Raw genomic sequence first — 18272 nt, forward strand, 5'->3', positions numbered from 1 at the left:
GTTCAAGGAATTAGCCTTGAATTTATGTCAACAGCAGAATCAATCTCTAAGCTGAAATTCAAAATCATAATATGACAAGAACGACTATTTTGAAGGAGATAATTGGTGCATAGCTCAAAAGCACTAGGCGCGAATCTGAAAAATAACACTCAATCTTTCTCCATCCAACATACTTTTCTTAGAAATATTAGTAAACTAAATGTTAAGAATAAACTACAAAATATTACAAACATAGCTTACAAATACTTACTTCTATTATTGATAAGCTCTATTCAAATTTCATAGCAAAATTAAGACTAGCTTGAGGTGAACCTGATGAACATTGAAACGCTGATACATCAAAGCTCCATTCAGAAGATCCTGGAGTTTCACATTTCTTCCTTCCTATTATATTTCAATTATTTTCTAAAGCGAAAAGCGTCTGTCATGTAAATCTGTAAGGTAGAAATGTGTAATTTTTTAGGAAGATTTTTTAGGGAGATTTTTTGGAGAGCTCGAAGTGAAAATGCTGGAATAGCCCCTGACCCATAAGGCATAGAATCACACAGTGCTGACGATTACGTACTAACAGAACATATAAATTACTTATTTCTATCAGTATTCAAACACTTGTAATTGTTACTATAAACGAAAGTGACAGTTTTCCGTTAAAACTAAACATCCAGGCGCTTAGAAGGCTTAGTTAGCCATTGGATTGAGTTGGCAATCAGGCATGACACATGCTTTTGACTGACAAGTTGAAGTAATAATATCTTGAATATGTCAGTCACCTTGAGAGTTTAATGAAGGGTTGGTGTCAGTTTGCGATATATAGATAACCTTAAAACACGTGAATTATATTTCTGGTAAAGTGGATCAGCTAGAAGGATTACCAGCTTGAATCCTTAAAGTACCTTTTCTATACGAGGTTTTTTTTTCACTTTTACGATTCGACTGAGAAAAGGCTTCTATCAATATTAGCATGCAAAAACTAAAATGTCTTTTTCAATTTCTACAATTCAGTTCTAATTGCAAAGCTACAGAAGACCTTTTTACATTGTCTGGGAAGCCGGATTTATAGAACATAACACACGCAAAATTATAAAATAAATCACTTTAGTTAAAATTTGCAAAGAGAAGCATTTCTCCGCGAATTGTTAATTTTCACTTCGAAAATTGTACAATTAATAACTTTTGTTATCGAAACGTTTTGTAATTTTATCATCTTCGTTAGTATTATATTACATTTTATTTCCTCTCAAACTTTGCCAATTTCACATACCAATATTTCGTTCTATTTTGAGTTTACTTTATTGTTCTATGCTTTGTTCATTTCAAATGTATGTTTTTATGACCTAGGGTCGTTTATGGCTTTACACCAAAACGGCCTAATGTTTTTAAAGAGATATCCGCCATAATGATTTTTTTTAGCCCCAGAATATATAAAAATACTAATTACAATACATCTTAAAACTTCAAACTAAGATGACAGCAGGAGTGGTATAATCTTTTAATGCTACATAAATATCGTATATTATCGGATTACGTGAAATATTACTTATCATAATACCTTCCTATAAGGATTTACATTATACTTAAGTTCAAATAAAAACAAACGAAAAACTGTTGTTTCAAAATATCATTATTTTTGCATAATCATTAACTCGCCATCCTATTAAGATGTCTTCAAAATATATTTTTCCTTCTCCAATATTTTTTTTATACTAAAAACATTGAAACATTTTTGAAAAGCGTTATACATATTTCAGGTTTTATGTCCCTTTCTTGCTTTTCTTTTCTTTTTCTTTTTCTTTTTCTCTCTTTTTTTTTTTTCTCTCTATTTTTTTGCTCTTTTTTCTTCTTTTCTTTTAATCGTTTTTCTTTTCTTTTCTTTTTTTTTTTCTTTTTTTTTTTTTTCGTGTCTACTCTCTTTGCTGCCATTCCCAGGGCGCTTTCGTGTCCTTCGTTTAGTTAATTTCGGCTAGCGCCGAGCGCCCAAATGGTTAATAATATAACTGAATATACCTATTGTTCTTTCAAAAACATCTGGCACCATCTACCTCGTAAAAACAAACAATATATTCATTCGGTTGGGAAGTTTACTGTAGTTTCTTTGAAGAATCCGCATCGTCAACAACTACTACAAAAGTAAGTCATCCACTGAAAATTCTACCAGTTTATAAAAAAAAGTTTAAGTAATTTAGAATTGACTTGTTTTTAACACCGAAAAAGCCAACACTATATTACTTTTCTTTCGAAATGTAAATTCAGTTCAGGCCGAATATCTTATAGTTTGGTGGAACTATTTTTTGAAGTTTCTACTAAATTCCTGTATCAATGTCGAGTGAGATGGCTTGGCCTTGTTCTTTCTTCTTCTGATGACAGTAATGAAAAAATATGTCAAGAATATGACATCATTATATAGTTTTTTAAAGAGTGTAATCTTTTTTATTTGAGTGATAGGTTCATGTTAGTAATTCTCTCATCAAAGTAGGGCGTTATATATTGATTTTGTACAAAGAATCCGAACTATCATCAACTAGGAAGCTTTCCTTTTAATTTAAAAGTCCATTTCCAAGGAATGATTAAGAATAATTCCTTGATATTTTCGAAATGTTCTAGAGCGAATCTGATCAAGGCAGAGTGATAATAGTCTATCAATATTTCTACAAACATCTAATATCTTCCTTCCAATATCACATATTTGTTATTCTGATTGGCATTACCTTCAAAGCTAATCGCATCTCAGATTGACATTTTAGGATTCTAGATTTTGATGGATGCCCAAAAGGAGCGAAAATATCAGCGAAGCGTCATCCGTAATTCCATATCGAACAAGTATTTATATTTTTACTTATAATCAAATATTTATTTATGACTCAACGAGAGTATAAAAGTTTCTTTAAATAGCGCCAAAAGTTTAGATTATTAGGGAGAAAATAAAGCCCATACGAAACAACAACAAAAAGCCATTCAACTGAAAATGGCATTGAAATGGCTTTTTCTTGGAATGTAAAAGAAATGGTGCTGATGCAAGGGTAATAGGTATTTTTAAGATACTATTTTTGATCTGTTGACACTGAAATAGCGCCCAAATTACCGCAGAATATTATGTACAAAGTAAAGCCCTTAACCCGGAAAAAGATGCAGCCCGAAAAAAAAAATCAAAGAAAGCCTTTCAACTGCAAATGAAAATGGCATCCAAATGGCTTTTTTTCGTGGAATGTAAAGAAATGGTGTGCAAAAATAATTGGTATTTTCATTTGTTTCCAATGATGCTAAGTGCCTTTTATACGACGAATAAAACCAGCTTTCATTCGCAACACAAACTGTCCTTGATTTTGAATGAACTATGATTGATTGTCGTGTTTTAGAGAAAATTCCCATTCACTAAGAATAAAAGTACGATAATCACCCACTAGAATAGATTGTAACTTCAACAATTTGAACAAAAATTGTATTAAAACCAGCGTGTGTCTTCGATTCCACAAAGCAAGAAACGTGTTCAAAATTAGAGGTCCAATATTTATTGGTAATGAGTCCTTCGTCTGAAGGGGATCATTTGTCATAGTCCTCGAATACGCCATTAAAACAAAAAGTTAATGGTATAAAGGGCTGAAAGGTTTGAAGTGGCTTATTCCATCTTTGACGTGATTGTACAGATTCTACTTCCGTGATATTAAAAGGTTCGAAACAAATATGCTTACACGAACGAGTTTCGTGCATTTTAAAAACTCATAGACCTATATGAATCCTAGTGCTCTCTGATACCGAATTGTCAATTCAATATTCTCCAAATTCATCAGTGTTTTCTCACTGGATTCACACCTATTGTTAGACTATATCATCGATAAGTTTAACAATGTTTAATACTCTAAATGAAAATGGTTTTGAGGCGTTTCTATAGTTCGATATTTGCATGTCTTTTCCTATCCTGATCTTCAACGTGATTAACAGCCTAAATGAGAGAAAAGTGATGTTTTAACTGATATCAATACAAATTGCGTCTAAGAATAAAAGCTCTCCAGCTGAACATCGTTGGCCTTCATCATCGCAATGAATAAAAACGTGAAGCGATTTTGCTAGGTTTTAATAGCAGAAAAGTGTGTGATTTTTATAGCGGTTTCGTTGTACAATTTTGTCTTGCTTATGATCTGCCTCAGGCATCGCGCACGAAGGGAAGATAATCCTCTATACTCTTTAGATATCCTCCTCCTACTTAGACTTCCTATTTCTATCTTTTCTTGGTTCGATACGATATTGAACCACAAGTAAAGTCGGTAGTAAATATACTTGTACGGAGTGGGATTAAAATTTCATCTTGATCACAGGTAGCCCAAGCTTGGTTTCTGTGGTGTCCTGTTATAAGGAAATGTATGGGGATTCAACAAAAATTTCAATAAAATCATCAAAACGTGAAATAAAGCCTCGAAATTTTACCCTATCATTGAGAAATAGCACTTCTTTCGCTCTGCGTGGTTATTTTTTGAATTTAGCCCGTTTTAAGGATTTTTTCTCCCACCAGTAAGAAATAAGAGAAGGTTGGAAACTCGGGATCCAAAAGCGAGCCATCACGAGTCTTTGAAACCTCGTACGTCTTCGAATTTTCTTTCCAGCGCCAAATTTTAGTCATGACCCTTCTCTCACATCCCTATAGAACCGAGAAAGTGGCATTTGAGATTAGTCTTCGCGTCTTTAAGCCATGAAATTTGCCTGTATTCACATACTACCTCGCTTGTTCTGACCCGTACTTGGAGCTCACTGTACACCAGTTCAACGGATTTCTTTCGGCAACCGACCCGAGGTCACGCCGGAAGTCTTCGTATCGTAAATGCGGATTGGATTTGGATTATAGTCTTTCTTCGAAATTATGGTGAGTGTATTTTTTAACGGCCAAAGATACAAAAGTATTTAACTTATAATTTCGAAGAAAGACTATATCCAAATCCAATCCGCATTTACGATACGAAGACTTCCGGCGTGACCTCGGGTCGGTTGCCGAAAGAAATCCGTTGAACTGGTGTACAGTGAGCTCCAAGTACGGGTCAGAACAAGCGAGGTAGTATGTGAATACAGGCAAATTTCATGGCTTAAAGACGCGAAGACTAATCTCAAATGCCACTTTCTCGGTTCTATAGGGATGTGAGAGAAGGGTCATGACTAAAATTTGGCGCTGGAAAGAAAATTCGAAGACGTACGAGGTTTCAAAGACTCGTGATGGCTCGCTTTTGGATCCCGAGTTTCCAACCTTCTCTTATTTCTTACTGGTGGGAGAAAAAATCCTTAAAACGGGCTAAATTCAAAAAATAACCACGCAGAGCGAAAGAAGTGCTATTTCTCAATGATAGGGTAAAATTTCGAGGCTTTATTTCACGTTTTGATGATTTTATTGAAATTTTTGTTGAATCCCCATACATTTCCTTATAACAGGACACCACAGAAACCAAGCTTGGGCTACCTGTGTCTTGATTATCTATCAATCTACATATGTCAATGTTTCTTTCCCCACCTCCTCCCCCTGAGGTAGGATTTTGTAACCACAGTCTCCAGAGCAGAAGTTCTACGAATGGTCGCTATTAACAACACGATAACGATATCCAAAGATGAACCATCATATGGTATTATAATCGGTCTCGTTAATGTAAGATGGCGATTAAATGCACTGTGCACCCTGGTTCTCGATTAACTCCAGCAGAACGATGCTCTGCCGATGGTAAAGGCCATTCACGCACCCTCACCCTCGAGGATTCGCGAGAGTCCCCCGGCCTTTCTCTACGCGCAGAGAAACTGTTCCCAGACTTGCTTTTGACCGTTGATCAACGATGAATTTGGCCGACCTTCCAACCTTTAACTTTATCGAGCCATGAAACAATCTCTGTCCTGATCAAAGGCAGGGTACGGCTAACTCACAGACCGAACCCTGCAACAACCTCTGGGCTGATCTAAGTTAGGGTATGGCTAACTCACAGACCGAACCCTGAAACAACCTCTGGGCTGATCTAAGTTAGGGTATGGCTAACTCACAGATTGAACCCTGAAACAACCTCTGGGCTGATCTAAGTTAGGGTATGGCTAACTCACAGACCGAACCCTGCAACAACCTCTGGGCTGATCTAAGTTAGGGCATGGCTAACTCACAGATTGAACCCTGAAACAACTTCTGGGCTGATCTAAGTTAGAGCATAGCTAACTCACAGACCGAACCCTGAAACAACTTCTGGGCTGACATAGCTATTTCTCACAGATTGAATGGGAATTTTCATCTGCCCGACACTTATTTAAACTGAGCATGAATGAGAAACACTTAATATTACCAGGATGCTTACGCCGCATTCCGAATCAGACGTTTTTTGCGAGAACCTTTAAAAGATATTTTTTGCCGGATTTAAGCGTGAAAGATCAACAAACCTTCAATATTTATGAAGTAGATCCTTCGTCGCTGCAATGGTCTATCCTTCTCGAAGTATTACTGAGTTGTGTGGAGTTGAATTCTGTATTGTCCGAATTTTATTAGTGCTGATCACTGTTAAGGCCGGTTTAGACGGTACGATTTTCGTTTACAACTATCGTATACAACACGCTCGCGCCATCCTACAAGTCGAGTCGTAGCGTGTAAATCAAGCCTACAACTCGCCTACGACAGACGCGAGCGTGTTGTAAACGATAGTTGTAGGCGAAAATCGTACCGTCTAAACCGGCCTTTAAAACAATTCTTCGAAATCACTTATGAGATTATCGCAGTAAAAATATATCGTTTGTATGTGTAAACGGATAAAACTATCCTTTTCCACTGTCGTAAGTAAGTCTAACAAAAGGAATCAGTTTAAAAATAGGCCAATAGAAAGGGTTTAAAGGTACCCCCTTGATCACATGGTTTAGTCTACTCCCCTTAGTCACCACTGCTATGTCGCACAAGCTCAAATCTTATACCCCATTCACACCTAAACGCGTTTAGTTAAACTATGTTTTCATTAGGAAAAAAATTGAGAAACTAGAAACCTACAATATAATGAAACTTTCTAAAATATTGTCAGAGCAAGACAAAGGATAGCTTACATGCATTATTTCACCAAGATTGTGCAGTGTTTTAGATAGTTTTCCAAACCTGTTTAGTCAAACCACTTTAAAACATGTTTAAGCCTTGGTGTGAATGGGGTATTAGAATTTAAAACTCTGATTGCAGAAAATTATTTTAATTCGTTAATGTCTTGTAAAACCTAGGCCCAATTTTTATGCATTTGTAGAACTTTATAGACGAAGAATATTTTTCAAGGAGGTCTCTGCAATTTTCGCGAAACTTAATGATTCCACGACTGCTATTTTTAGCTGGTCGCTATTTCACACAGCTTATTAGTAGCGGCCGTATTTATTGGAACGATTCTAGATTATCAAACCTAAATACTCTAAATCTTTATATTTTATTGGTGATTTTTATGGTTAACCAATATTTTAAACCCGCTTAAGAAGTTGTCCCAGTTACAATGGATTATACGTGTTAATCTTTTTGCTATTCTTAGATGTAATAGCTTTTTTCTTTTGTTACTTTCAAAGGGGTTATTGTAATGAAATACAGAATTTACGGTAAACAGTCTAATTGTGCGTTGCATGTGCTCACAACTTTCTACAAAAAGATAAAGAGATACAATAGATCCACGTAAAAGTATACAATAGAACCACGTAAAAGTACTCCCTAATTAGCCCTAAATAATGCTATTCCAACAATAGAAAACAAAGCGTTTTGTACTATTTATTATACTATTTACATTAAGATTGCGGTTCACCGTTTATCGACTAGTTAATGGTAAGTCAATTTATGGATAACGTAAGAAGCACCATTTCCACTTCGACCTGGCTAGGTTAAAAGAAAAAATACATCAATCGCAAACTTGAGAAACCAGAGAAAACTCCTCGGATGAAGACAAAGTAATTCTGCTCAAAAGTACGTCCAGAAATCGAACGTGATAGAACTCGAGACCTTAGAGGTGAGAGACGAACTTCCTACCGCATATAGCCACTTGATTTATATAATTCAAAAATAACAATTTTAACCAGATTATATATGCTTGATGATATTTGATAGTTTGTAGTTTGTAAACTAGTAAGTTGTTTTTGAGTCTATTAGATAATATCAAGTGCTTAGAGGTGAGAGATGAACTTCCTACCGCATATAGCCACTTGATTTATATAATTCAAAAATAACAACTTTAACCAGATTATATATTCTTGATGATGTTTGATAGTTTGTAGTTTATAAACTAGTAAGTTGTTTTTGAGTCTATTAGATAATATCAAGTGCTTAGAGGTGAGAGATGAACTTCCTACCGCATATAACCACTTGATTTATATAATTCATAAATGACAACTTTAACCAGATTATATATGCTTGAAGATCCTTGATAGTTCGTAGTTCAGATAAACTAGTAAGTTGTTTTTGAGTCTATTAGATAATATCAAGTGTAACGAGAAACGTACTAAAAAAACTAATACTGGTTTTACTTAGAGTTCAGTCGTATTATAATGATGGCTGGCACAAGGTAGTCTGTTCAATCAATGTGTCTTTGCAGCTTTTTTACATACTACCCGGCGAAAAGAACCTAGGAAGGGTATATATTATGTATTCTGAGGGTGCAAACACATGACTCAAAAGCACTTGATATATAAATAACATTAAAACAGCCGCCATGTTGGTTGATCTAACAAGAGAAGCTAATGAGAAATGCTTTGTTATCGTCAACCAGCATGGCGGCTATGACTTAGAATGGATTTGCTTCTGTGCGGTATGAATAATAAAAAGGGAGTGACTAAATCGGAGGTGTAAGAAGACGATGAGGTAACAGCAGGGAGCCTCTTATACCACGACGAGGCTGTAACAAACCTTTGAGTTCAAGATTTATCTTATCGACAGGTGGGCAATTAATTTTTACGAGCTTAAATAGTCCCCAAAGAGCGGCTCTAAACTACTTTGATAAAGGTTCATTTTCGATTGAATCAATCACAACTTGTTTGATTGCTTCTTGGAAATGGCTCTGAGAAGAACCCTTAGGTTGCGATTAGCTCAGGTCTTCTTCATTTTAGGAAGTACTATTTACCGTCTCCGTGCGTCAGGAAATAAGGAAATTGGCTTATCATTAATCACACATCAAGACCAATAAACCATTAATTTAGTTCTCGTAATTTTCGCTGTTCTTCAAGTTTTACGGTTTTTCCATTGTCTGTGACGCTACTAAGAACGTTTGTATTAAAGACTGGAGAGAAAAATGAAACTCTCAACTTGAAAAATAAAATAAGAATGGAATTTATCGACAATGAAAATGAAATCGGGAAAAAAAACCCACATACATGAGTTGCAAAGAGAACGAATAGAAGCTGTATCTTGAACGAGATCAGTATTCTGCAGCCTGTGTTTTTTTGAATGCTTTGAGATCAGGATTCATAGCAGAATTTTCACAGCCTTAAAGATGATTTAAATAATACAGAATCCTTATTTTTTTCATTTCATAAAAACTTAATATCGTAATGAAATTATATTTTCGAATAACGTTTCTAGCTTTTAAAAACGTTTGTAGATAGATTATCCGTCATATTATGGAGTAGAAAAAACCCAGAAGAAGAATCCGTTCAATTCATTTGAGGAAGCCCTACGACTTCACCCCCTCAGCTATTTCCTTCCCTTCATATAACAACCCCATTCACTTTGATCACCTATTTTCACCATTTCAGAGGTTATTCGCAGTTCAAATTGTCTATAAATGCCTAGGCAATCAATCGTTCCTCGAGTGTCTTGGATAGCTACTTGAAATTAGCCTAAGATTAATTTTGCTTTTGGCTAAAACATTATTTCTGACATCATACGGTGAGAAAAAGGCACAAGTCCATCTTTCCAAAGAGTAAAATATCAGAAAAAAAATCCTTATCTTGAACTACGAATGGGAAAATTAAGCTTCTACTTTTCATGACCTATAGATTTCTTCTGGTGTTGATATTGACAGCCAGAACAGTGGTCTGGATTTGTATTGAACGCCGTCTTTGAAGAGACAAAAGTTGATACCAAGTGATACTTGTCAACAACAAGGTAAGAAACTATTGACATGCTTTATATATTTATACTTGATATATATTCGTTCATTGTTACTTCAGTGTTTTGTAAATTAATATTGCCATGACTTAGATCAGCCCACAGGTTGTTTCAGGGTTCGATCTGTGCCGGAGTTAGCCGTTCACTGACATAGATCAGCCCAGAGGTTGTTTCAGGGTTCAATCTGTGAGTTAGCCATGCCCTGACTTAGATCAGACCAGAGGTTGTTTCAGGATTCGGTCTGTGCGTTAGCCATGCCCTGACTTAGATCAGCCCAGAGGTTGTTTCAGGGTTTGATCTGTGCGTTAGCCATGCCCTGACTTAAATCAGCCCAAAGGTTGTTTCAGGGTTTTATCTGTGAGTTAGGCGTGCCTTCACTTAAATCGGCCCAAAGGTTGTTTCAGGGTTTTATCTGTGAGTTAGGCGTGCCTTCACTTAGATCAGCTCAGAGATCGTTTCAGGGGTTCAATCTGTCAGATAACGGTGTCCTAACTTAGCGATGTTCAGCCCAGATATTGTTTCGGGGTAAGATCTGTCAGTTAGGCGTGTCCTGACCTAGGTCTATGGTGGCCCATAAGGGCTGGACATGCTGCAAATAAGAAAAAAGTTGCTGCTAGGGATCGACCTGATCGTATTTTCAATAGTGACAAAGGTTGAGTTTATGGTGAAAGAAGATTTTGTTAAAGGACAGGAAACATTGCAATGCCTTGCTTATCGAGAGTAGTGCTTGATCGAAGACTCAGCAGCTAAACAGCCTAGTATTTCTTCTACCTTATCTTATTCGTTCGAAATGTTTTCGTATGTAATAGCGTGAATTCAGAGAAAAGAAAGACAAAGTTATTTTCGATTGTTTATGGGTATCATTGATATGTTCGCAAGAGTAAACTAAGTTTAGCTTATAACTACTTAATATGAGTAAATGCAATTCTTGGACAAGAGTAAGTGTCCGTAATAATAGGAAGTCCGTATTAAACAAGTTCATGTAAGAGTTGATTCAATTCACTGGCACAGGGATCCCACATAGACGGAGGCACGATGTGCGCATACTTAAAAAATTGGCGGGAAATGACATGCATGTTTGATGCGCGCGTGCGTATCGATAAAGCTAAAAACTATCGAAGAAAAAAATTCTTAAAAGAAAATTTCCTTTGCCTAAGAAATTTTAGCATGGTGAAAGCGATTTGAGTTTTGCTTGCTAAAGGTATACAATGCGGCTAAGCAGCTTGGGAACCTGCACGCCCTTAAGTCTCGACAACCAGTCACAGCGGTCTTATTCCTACCTCCTGGGCATGCGCAATATAGTAAAGACACGTGTTTTTACTGGAAAAGTCTAATTTACCCAGAATGCAATAAGATCATGCTACAGGACTTTAATTCATGGGTGTGGCCTGAGATATAAATACGTCTTATGATTTTTAAAAAATACTATAATCTATGGATATCTTCTTTTGAACAAAATTTGTTTTCTTTGAAAAAGGTTTGGACTTTTTTCGCTGAACGCTATACTCTCAATGATCTTCACTAAGTAGTATAGGGAATGGGGGTTCCAGCGCAATCTCAACACGGGCAAGACCCGTGTCAAAAATCCACCTACGGACAATCCCCACTCCAAGTGTGGTTGGGGGCAACAGCGCAAATATGTTAGTTTATATATGGAGTGCGAAGAATGTAAAGAGTTTGTTTATGATTTCTGTGTAAAGTGCTTGAAACCCAAGTTTGTTACCCCACCACCAAATAAGTATATTTGTTGTGACAAGAAAATGCAAATAGAAGACGACACGTCAGCACAGTGTTACGAGTGTGGTAAGAATATTCGTAATGCCGTACTAAATGCTACCAGGGAACAATATTATTCCAACGGAGGTCGTAAGAAGACGCCATACAAAAGAATAAAATACTTTAGGGACTGGATGAGTCATATCCAAGGTTATCGACCGGTATATTTAGACAACGAAGTAAAGAAGAAAATCATAGACCATTTAGAAGAGCCAACCCCACAAAGTCTACGGAAAACGTTGAAAAAATTAAAGCTAGGTAAATATTACAAAGCTATTCCCTATCTTTTATCTGAAATTACCGGTAAGTCTATTCCCGAGGTTTCTGATATGACAAAAGCCGAGTGGATGTTTTGTCGGCTGGATAAGGATATTCCTTATTACCCTGACGTAATCTACGAAATATTCCATGAAATAGACCCCAACCACCCCCTGTTAGGATGGATTCCAAGGCGATCGATATAATAATGATAACAGCTTTGACCGTGGGTTTTTTACTTTCACGTGGCGGAAGTGGCGTGCCTAGGAAGAACAATGAGTTGTTCACGTGTAAAACAATAGACAACATTCCGATCATGCCCCTTCGCCTTAACAACCAGCAAGTTTGAAAGTAGACTCGATATTCACTTTTAAAATCGCCGGTTGTTAAGGCGCTCAGGAATGTGCCGACGTCAATGATAGCTTCAGACATTTGATTACGCATATGACCCAGACAGCCGGCGTTCAATATGTAAATAGAATCCTGTTTTGCTCTTTTCAAAGCAGATGTTTACTGAGCAAGCTTTCTTTGAAGCTCTTCTTTTGCCTCCTGGTAGATCTTTTTGCGAGATTCCTCGGAAAGATCTTTTACGACTGTTTTTTTATTCCTTATGTCCGACTTTAGTTTCTCGTACTTTTCCTCTTCAGCTAAGATAAGCGAGAATTCTACGTCGTCTATCTTTCTGTCACGCAAAGCCTTTGAGACAAGGTCAGTGATAGTATTTACTTTAGCCCTTGACAGAGCTATTGTCGTGTCATGCTTGGATATTTTGCTTGACAACTGTTTCATAATACCCGTAGCAAAAGCCGAAATGATACCACAGGTTGCCCCAACGCCGGCCAAAGGAACTCCAACGATTATTCCCGGTCCAGTAAGCGAAGTAGCAACGCCGGAGCCCGTTAACACGACAGATATGGATCCTGAAGTTATCGCAATCTTATGTAGCGTACTCCGGGCTCTGACGTATTTCTTCCTGACCTCCTCATAGTGTTTTGTCTGCCCTTCCAAGTAAGCGAGGATTAGATTTGCCTTATTCAAGCGGAAGTTCTCGGCGTTTAATTCGTTAGGCCCCTCCCTAGGTAAATCAGGATAAAGCGGAGGTGCTGATGGTATAACATCCATTATATACTAATGTACGACGCTTTTGGAAATAACATAGAGGAGCAACCACATAACAGCCACTGGAATTGGGAAGCATTTAAGAAATTGTATCCCAAAGCAGTAACCTCGAAGTTTGAAAGCAGATCTGACGGGATTTACTTCAAAGAGTATAATGACTTAGTTTACAGCAATAAGGATTTGGAAGAGGGATTGGAAAAATTACACCCAAAAACACCCGCTCATAAGCCCGTTTATAAAGCACCTAATTTTCCAAGGAATCTATTATTAACCACGGAAGATTACCCATTTTACGATGCTGAAGGTGGTGTAAACAACTTCGAAAAATTGGTAACGCATCTAGAGATTTTAGTGGGTAAGCAATCATTTAACGTAGTAGTAAGGAATATCTTTAAAGAGACGATGTTGAAGCATACGTCAGGTAAAGAGGCCAGGGAATGGTTAGCAGGGCCCAATATGCGGTATTGGCCGCAGCAGTTAGACTTTGCTATTTGGGCTGCCACTAAAGGTTGTGGTGTTGCCGCGGACATGTTTCACATTCCAATTATGCAGTTTCACGTTGCCTTTACGGTAAGGAGGTTGTTGAAGGAGCTTAACGTACCTTTACCGGGAGATAAGGCATTTAATCCAATGAATAACCGATATGACGCCGCAGCCCTGGAAAGGTTAATTAATGAGTTCAAACCACAGCAAGAAGACTTTCGTTATAAGGAGGGTAAGACGCATGGGCTGGGTATAGTTTACGTTTGGGGTGCCAACGGTGAGAAGCCAGCCGATTATGGGCATCAGGAATATCCAAGTAATGAGTTAGAGTTTAGCGATATGGGCGGTGATAAGGGTAATAATTCATTAATTACTAGAATTCAAACGAACTACCCCAGCACTTGGGATCCATTTGTGTTAATGAAAGGAAAAGGTTTAAGGAACCTAGCCAGGATTAACCGTAGCATTGAAGCATTCGTGTACTGCATCCTGGGAGCGCAGGTAAATACCCGCAACCCCATTGTTGGATCCCAAGGCGCTTCACAGGAAACGCAACAAGAATTCCTAACTTTATTTGAGTCTGCAATAATAGAAAATGACATATCTAAATCGGTGCAGAGATATCAATTAGCGGTGCAGCAGTCTAAAGTGCGACTGGATTACGCTTTGTCGCCTGGTTGTTGGTTAATGCCGAGTAATTTGGTCATCAACGCCCATTCCGTTGTGGGTTATAACAACAAGCTGCAGCGAGCTACTAAGGATATGAAGTTTGGGGTGAATGACGTGAACTCTGACACTCTTAGGAACATTCCTCACTTCGTAGAGAAGCCAAAAAAGTCACACGAAGCGAAGCTACCCGTAGTTAAGAAACCATCAAAGAAGGCCCATGTTATGCCTACGATACCCGAGGAATACGACCATAACTTACTAAAAGCCGGCTTAGCAGCCGCGGGTGTTGGTCTGAGTTATTATATATGGCGATGAACAACCCCTACGTAGCTGGAGTAGATTGTGTCTATACGACTTACACAGGTGAGAAAAAATACACCCAAGCATCTTGGGTTGATGTCACGGGCATGTCCGTGAATTTGAACTACTCAGGGAAGAAATTAATCCTTTGTAGCATTTGCCTTGGCTCCGCGAGTCATGCTAACATTGGGTTTCGATTTTGCGATGTTAACGGCGCACTACAGCCAATGCGCGCGAAGACGAACAACAGGGAGCCAGCACACTTTTCCGCAGAACCACCGACGAGTAGCGCTGAAAATTTATCGGTTTGGACTTTACACATGGTTGCCGATTGCCATGGGGAGGTAAAGCTGCAGATACGCGTAGACGACACCGGGAGCGTTTGCATAAATAGCATAGAAGATCAGAGAAATAAGGCTTATAATCACATGACAATTAGCACTCTTACGGTGCTTAGCCTTTAAATATATGAATCCACATCTAAGCGAAATGCGTTACCTCCACTACCTAGGGTCAGAGAGTTACAACAAACATGAGTGGTTCGATGTGGGGATGTGGGCTGAAGTTGGAGGTCCTGCGTTAGTCGTTTGCACCGTTAACGTCGGTACGTTGGTAAGCGCAAACGTGGGGTTTAGGCTTGTTGATGAGAATAACGAGCCTTTAACTCCCTATCGAACTTCCTCGAGCAATAGGAGAGTAGCTCACTTTTCGATGGAGCCAAACAAGTTTAGCGGTGAAAACTTGACGCCAGTTACGTTTCACGTGGTAGTTAACTGTAAGTATGCTAAGCTGCAGGTGTTTCCTGACGACGTTACCAGCGACGGATCAAACTTTGGTTATGTAGTGATAAATGGTGTGTATAAAAACGACGATGCCGCCTGGAACCACAAACCCATTAGCACCATGAGCGTGCTGCCGTTAGTTCCGCATTATCAAGGCGGCGCGAATACTATCTTTACTTATCCCAAGCCGAGAACGCCTCGGGTACCCGACAAGGATAAGCCCCCAGTAACGTACCCAGATAAGATTAACCCTGAATCTTCTTCAGGAGGACCACCCCAATAGCGACGACCAAGATCCAGATGTTATTCCCTACAAACTTCAACAGTTCGCCGCCGGCCCTAAGTGCCAAGGAAACAACCGAACCCAGCAGCCCAGGAAGACCGGCTGCCATCTTTTTTCCCAAGTCCGTCAGCCCATTACCTAATTTCTTTACGCCCGCGCCTGTAGCCTTAAGCGCGGATAGGATAACTCCTACTACGCTTGAAATAGCGACTGCAAATGCCAGCGGAAGACCATACTTCAAAAGGGCTCTTTTTACCTTTTCCTTGGTGGTAAGCCCCAGCTCTTTTTCCAGGTTTTCCTTTTGCGCTTGTAATTCCGCAAGGCGTATTTCAAGGGCCTCCACTTCCTTTTGAGCTGCCTCCCTTTCCTCTTCGGGACGAGTCTGGTCGTTGATTATTTCCTGCTGCCGCTCTATTTGCCCCTCCAGGTCTTCGATGGCCTGATCTCTTTGCCGGATTTGCTCCTCTTTAGTGTTGATTTCGGCAACCAACTGCCGCCGTTCCTCCAAAGAGCCGGATATGGTGATATGCAAGTTTTTAGCTTCCTCTTTTGTCAGGTCTAACTCCTGTAAGGCGAGGTCGAAAGCCCTTTGGACTTGGTCTCTATCGCGTAGGGCATTGTCTCTTTGTCCTCTAATTTCTATTATTCTTTGGGTTTTGTCATCAACTTCTCTCTTTTGAGCATCGAGAAGTAGTCGGTTTTGCCTCATGTATTCTGCCTCCCTTTCTTCCAACGTTTCTTGCAGTTCCTCGACGCGTTTTTCTAACGCAACCCTTTCATTTATGTTTTCCAATCTTTCTAACATGCTTCTAGTGGCACGCTGGAAGCCTTTTAATCTTGCTACGTCACCCCTAACTTCACCATTGTCGTCGAAAAGGGGCTGCGGTTTTGTCCAGCGGTCTTTATCAGGAAATCTCAGGTCTTGAACGCTTATGAGGACTTTGTTTCCGCGTTCTGTGAGCCTTACGTCGTCAGCATCGAAGTGGGAATAGCGCTGCGTTAGCTCTTGCGTTGCCCACTCTACAGTTTCCCGCGCGGCTGCCTCAGGCTGCTCTATGTTTTGAAGCTCCAAGTACTCAGGGACGGGGCTGCCGTGGTTTTTTGATTGCCACATGCGATTCAAGGCGGCCTTGAAGCTTTTCCATCTACTACCATACTTGTCTTCTAGAGCCATGTCGTAGATTAGGGGGTCGGTTTCCGCGCCTTTAGTCCATGCGTCGTATTCTTCGTCGTTAATGTCGACTTGACCTTCTTCGGTGGTAGGGTCGAGATCCGTTCCTTCTACTTCCATTATATATGATAAGCTCAAAGTTAAACCCCAACGTATTACCTAAGCAGGTTGGCGGACTGAAAGCAGAACGCACCTTTCACCGGGTTACATTCACGCCTTCTAGCGCTAAGCCAGGTGAGACGCTGTATGTAGGCGTGCCCCGCCTAACGGATAACCTAGTGTTAGTTCCTGGTACCTTGGCGTTAAGGTTTGACCTAGCAATACAGCCAGATACCGCAGACGTGCGTTACATCGTCAATAACGTGGGTAGAAACCTCGTTTCCAAAATACGCGTAAAGTTCGCCGGGGAATCCTTGCTGGACTTAAACAGGTATGATTTGTATACCACGTACAAAGACTTATGGTTGACTGCATTTGACCGCGCGCAAAGGATAGAGCAGGGAATCGCCAGTGATGCCATACGCAAGGTAAGAAGCGCAACCTCTGGCGCCTCAGGAGAAGACGAAATAAAGACGGCTTATGGTACTAAATATGTCGTTCCATTAGATTTCGAAGTTATCACGAACCACGGTGCATACTACCCAAGGCAGCTAAGCGAGCTGCAGTTCGAAGTAACCCTAGCAGACACTACGAACATCCTACAGGGAAAGGACGTAAGTTCCTCAGCCGTCCACCCATACTCCGTTACTAACTTAGAGCTGCAGTATGAAACGGTATACAGCGAAGACTTAGCACGTAGCGCCGGTATGGAATACAGCTCCGGGAAGGCTTTCCTTTACGATCACGTCGTGATGTACAAGACGTTCAGCTTTACAAATAACGTCGAAGAGGTCATCAACCAAAGCATTAACCTTCCCAGGCGCAGCCTTACAGGGATAATGTTGTTGTTCGCAAAGACATACACGGCAGGATTGCGCGACTCTGAGGCATTCTTTAATCCTAACATTACCAACGTAGGTGTTAGCATCAACGGAGTGCCTAATAAGGTTTACTCACAAGGGATAAAGCCCGCGGATATGTACCGGGAAGTCGCACGTAAGTTTGGCGACCAAATTGACCCAAAGAAATTCTTTAAGGATAAGTACGCGCTGTGGATCGACATGCGCACGACGAACGACGAAGACCTACATGGACAGGGATTGCGGCTGGTAAATACCCAGGACGGCATTACGTTGGAGATCAAGCGCACCAAAGACGCCAGCGACACTACTAAGATAAATGCATACATTTTCGTAGTCTCAGACGCGCAGCTAAGCGTGGAAATGAATCAGCTAAAAAGTGTTGCGTACTAGGATGATTGAGGATAAAAATATCCCT

The 18272-nt window shown here is 39.5% G+C and overlaps 1 protein-coding gene across 1 annotated transcript in view; it reads left to right on the forward strand.

The window, feature by feature from the left end:
• Positions 1–18272, forward strand: part of LOC116306045 (homeobox protein Meis1) — a 78023-nt gene that overhangs the window by 690 nt on the left and 59061 nt on the right. Inside the window, exon 2 of the mRNA XM_089024082.1 lies at positions 9943–10051. The gene's annotated coding sequence lies outside the window, so the exon portion shown is untranslated. The remainder of the gene's footprint in view (positions 1–9942; positions 10052–18272) is intronic.

Source organism: Actinia tenebrosa, unplaced genomic scaffold (assembly GCF_029948245.1).
Source record: "Actinia tenebrosa isolate PJP-AT-01 unplaced genomic scaffold, QUT_ActTen_1.0 PGA_scaffold8__29_contigs__length_14323225, whole genome shotgun sequence".
Classification (NCBI taxonomy): domain Eukaryota; kingdom Metazoa; phylum Cnidaria; class Anthozoa; order Actiniaria; family Actiniidae; genus Actinia; species Actinia tenebrosa.